Source organism: Gouania willdenowi, chromosome 19 (genome assembly GCF_900634775.1).
Source record: "Gouania willdenowi chromosome 19, fGouWil2.1, whole genome shotgun sequence".
In the NCBI taxonomy this organism is placed as follows: Eukaryota; Metazoa; Chordata; class Actinopteri; order Blenniiformes; family Gobiesocidae; genus Gouania; species Gouania willdenowi.
The window spans coordinates 8,373,468-8,378,722 of record NC_041062.1 but is presented as its reverse complement, the minus strand read 5'-3'; positions in this window follow the sequence as shown (position 1 = coordinate 8,378,722).

The window sequence follows — 5,255 nt, the reverse complement described above, 5'->3', positions numbered from 1 at the left end:
AATATTGTGACATATCGATTTTTCTGCACTGCTTCCAAGCATCGAGATTACAAGCAATGGTTTCCAGGTCTACCTTTGAGGATTTTTACCAAAGTTCTAAACAATAACTGTTCTTCACAAGGAAACTTTACTCTGAAAAAACTACAGATAGATATGTTATAGAATTTTATACTTTATCCGAGGAAGGAATTCAGGTGTTACAGCAGCACAATACAGTTATAATAAATCTGTTAATGATAATAATCTAGAATGAAACGTCACCAATACTCAAGAAGTGAATGAGGTTCCAATTCCTGGAGAGTTCCTGTCCTGCACGCTCCACCACTGCTGATTGTTGCAATTGTTCAATCATTAGATGGAGGGAGAAATCTTTAAAACATGCAGGACGGGAACTATCAAGGACTGGATTTTAACTCTTGTCCATGACTAAACATCAAGTCTAAAAGTGTTTCTCTAACTGTCTTCATCGCCCTCGTTCTGACAAACTGGGACCAGTCCATCAGTCAAACATCCCACTCACTTTTAATACATCATTAGTTCCCTGTTGTGGGGCTTCTGTAGAGGATGCTGGTGCACATGAAATGAACAACATGTGTAGTAGATATGAAGAAGTGAATCATCTCAGCTGGACAGCAGAGGATCAGAGAGAATGAGCACAATGTATAATTTACAACTCCAGCAGATGTTTCTCATCAGCTCTCTGTGGTATTAAAGGATCAAACCACTGACCTGAGTGGAAACCAGTGCACTGGACCACTCTGATGACTGAAGAAGAGGCTGGAGGAGACCCTCCCTCACTTATTAAACCTTACACGTGTGCTGTAGTCTGAGTCTGTGTGTATCGGAGAGGATGAAGGTCGCTGCACTTCTGCTGCTCTCTGCAGCTCTGTGCACGGCTCAGACATCAGGGTCGGATCACAAGAAACAAGGTAGGAATTTATCCTTTTTATTACTTAATTTATCTACAAGTACAAGTGAACAAATTTTAATATTAAAAGTGCCTAAAAGAAAAAACAACTATTTCTTTGTGATAATTATAAAAAATAAAAGACTGAAACGCAACCATCCAAATAAAACTCGTTCTGAAGACTCTTTGTTTTAATGTTCCTGAGCAGTTTTACATGCTACTTCGGGCTGGGCGAGATGGACCAAAACTCATATCGTGATATTTTCTCTCAAAATGTCGATATATGATATAAATCTGGGTATTTTTAACTCAAAAAATCTTACCTGAAATATATTTCTTGGTTAAATTTGCTAAATGGGCACATTTATTTTTAAACAAATGCACATGTGCCACTTTTGGCTTTTTCTCCTCTAAGGGACTGCAAATCCATCTATCTGAGCTTTTCATGCTGTTCTGATGCTATATTTTAATACAAAATAAGCTATAAAATAATAATGGATTTTTTGAGGCGATATTGTAATTTTCTGTATCGCTAAAATGGAAATCCTCGTATATCTTGAATCTTGACATAATGCCCAGGTGCACTGACTGACCAGCTGCTTGTCAGTCAGTGCAGTTTGCATGTTCTCCCTGACTGTTGCAGGATAGGTTGCACAATCCACACTCTCATCACTTCTTTCTATTACCATCGTTTCTACAATGGTGACGACGCACTTTTTCCTTGACTTGTTCTGTAGTGGAGAGCGTGAACACCAGAGGATGTGCCGACCTCACGCTGGTTTTGGATAACTGGAAATACGCCATCACATCACAGGTTAAAGACCTGCTGCTGCACAACCACAACACAGTGCTGCCCGATTACGGACGGTGAGGTATCGATCGGAATACTGATTCATGGCCATGGAATACTAATTTGTGGCATGAAAATATGAGTTTGTGGCGACGAATTAGTAGTTTTTGACCATGAAATACTAATTTGTGGCCAGGAATTACAACCCAGATAGCACACATACGTCTTGCCGATGTCGGCCTCAGATCGTGCGTCGGTATTCTAATCCTAATGCATCATTTTGTGTGTTTTTTCCCACAAAATTGGTGATACCACTTGTAAAATTGTAGAACTGTAAAATGTCACTTCCATGAAGCTGTTGTTGTGCTGGGGCTCTTATGGCTATGCTGCTGAACGTAAATACTCGACTATGGATATGAAAATATTTATACTAATTGAATGATCCGAGCTAAATAAAGGTTAATATAAGCTGTAGAGAGGCCACGCTGAGCATCTTTAATCCCTCGTCCAAACATCGATATCTCCGCGACGTCTGCCCAATGAGCAAACGCTCTCCGTAATACGTCTTCCCGATGCAACTTAATTCATCGCCCCGACGTCGGCGAGATGTATGTGTGCTATCAGGGCAATTTGTGGCAACAAAATACTAATTTCCGTATTTTCCAGGTGTACAGTACTTCCTAACTGTATATTTTCTCCCTCAAAGACTCTACAGCTAATGCTAATACTACCGTCGCAGTAACTTAACTGTAGCTGATTTTGTTTTCAGTACAAAAACTTTTCATTCCAGTATCCAGCCGCTGTCCAACGCTCTGGAGGATCTCTACCAAGAGTTCAACCAACTAAAGCAGCGTCTCTCCCACCTCAGTGGTCAGTTTATCAACGTGGAGGCCATCGTAGGCAACATGACGACTCCACACCAGAAGAGGACAAAGGTCACAAAGCGGCTTGTGTCAAAACGTGTTGCTAAACCTTCCATTGGGGCGAGAAACGTCAAAATAACACGACGAGCCCAGAAACTCAATGATCCACTTCAGCACAAGGTGATCGGTTAGGAGAGCATCATGATTTTTATGTTTGATTACAAATCAAAACTCTGAAAAATGACAAATGATTCTTGTCTTTTTTTGTGTGTGATGTGTTTGGTTTTTTTTTTTAATAGAACTTTTTTAGGAAAATGACTTTGATCTCCTGACATGTTTCGACAGCCAACCGTCAGTCTTCCTCAGAGAGTTCCTCAGCAATCAGTAGATGCCTCTGAGGAATACTGACAGGCACACATAAATCTCCATAAATTAACCTGAAAACAGGCTTTGTAACAAAGTCGTGATATTTCAAGATCTAAAGAAAGATTAGCAGAAGGTACAAAAAAGGCTTTTCATGCTGTTAAACAAGCGGACTCCTCAGAAGGTGGAACATTTATAGGTATAAATTACCTTTAAACCTGTAGATCAAGGGTTCTCAACCTTGGTACCCTTTTTCTACACCAAACTACACCATATTTTAACCATATTTTTGCTCCTTTTAATGCATTTTTGCTATATTAATCCTATTTAAGCCACTTCTACATCAAATTTCAATGCCTTTTTTTACACTTTTTATAACGTCGAAGACCTTTTCAGCACTTATAAACCCTTTTCACCAATTTTTCCAGCTAATATTGCTTATGTTGACCCATTAATGTCACTTTTAACCAATTTTCATCATAGTTCATGCTTATTTTTTACAAATTTAACCACATTCACTATTTGTTCACTACATGCCCCTTATTTGCCAATTTAAACTAATTGTTCCAATATTGACTCTTTGAACCCTTTTTTACCACTTCTTCTGTCTGTTTTTAGCCACTTTAATTTTCAACTTTGAACCAATCTCTGTGGTTTTTAAAATCCCATATCACCACCTTTTCGTCCATCTTTGGTAACTTTTTAACCCATTTTATTTCTGAATAAAACAAGGATTTACATCTTTAAGATGACTGTATGATGCATATAACAATAAACTTTCTGGATAACAATGGATATTTATTCAGATAAATAAATTAATGTGTTTATCACAAATTCATAGAACAATGGACCATCATTTTGCTGACTTTATGGATGGGCTCCAAAAATCTCTCCCCTTTATTCCTCCTTATCGATGGTCCTGTCTCCAATGACCGTTCTTCAATGTTCATGTCTGTGTTCAACCACCTTCAATGACAGTGAGGGTCCCCGGTTTCTGCCACCTTTATTTTGGAGGCTGAAAAGGTTGAGACCCAGTGCTGTAGATGGTTTGGTTTATCCAAAGGTTACTGGTTAGTTTACAGATTACCACCAAAGGCCTGAAGCATCCAACTTTAATCAGAGAGGAGTATCTCAGGGGATTTCAGGCCTTTTGACTCCTAAAGACCAGAGTGTGACCCCTGGAAGGAGCCATCTGTCCCAGAGAAAGCTGCTTAAAGACTGCATCCCTTCATCCACAGGTCATTCCCATTCAGACAACAGCAGCTGGCACAGGAAGTGAATGGGAATGTTTGGCTGAAAACAAAGGATGGGGTGCAAACAGTGGTTTTGTACGTGTCCTCCCCTCCTGCTGTCTGCAGCATCAGGTCCACCTCATGGCGTGTTCAGGCTTTGTATGAGCAGATCCATCCGAGACAAGGAGCCCACGTGTGGATCATCAATACAGAGCTGAGGAATTCCTGCATCAAGTCAACTGAAAAATTGGTGACCAAAACTGCAGAAAACTAGTTTAAAAAGGTTGAAAAGCTACAACAGGAAGTAGGGGAAACAACTTCACACGCACAAAATAAAAGTAGAGAATATATAATTAAAGAAAAAATAAGTAACATATTTGAAACAATCAACAAAACACAACAAATATATTTACTAATCTGTGACTTTGAAAATATGACGTAAGAAACACATAAATACAAGGTTATTATCTTTCAAAAACACACGATACGTAATATTGACAAATACATTCTCTATTAATTTATAATTTAAAAAAAACACAGCGGTCCGAATGTACCCAATACATCAAATACATAACAAAACAATAATTATTGTTATTAATATTATTATTATGAACATATTAGTATTTTAATAATACACATTATACATTGCATTAGTACCGTTTCAGTATAATGCGTAATACTGACTGCATTTTCTATTAATTTATGAAAACAACTAGTGGCCTTAATGTACCTAATACATAATTAAATACTACTACTAATTATTATTATTATTATTATTATTATTATTATTATTATTATTATTATTATTATTATAATAATAATAATAATAATAATAATAATAATAATAATAATAATAATAATAATAATAATAATAATAATTTTATTTATTATGGTCATTCTTATTAACAAGTTGTTAACTGATAACCTTTAAAAATGTCATTCTTTCGTCACGCCCTCCTTCTGCAAAGTCAACCAAACCGAGGCTCAAGACGCGCCCCCTCTGACAAGCCATTGAGTTCATCCAATCAGAAGCTCAAACGAGCTGACGACACTTTCAATCTCACCAATCCAAGGCGCGGGCCTACCGCTAAATTCCGCCC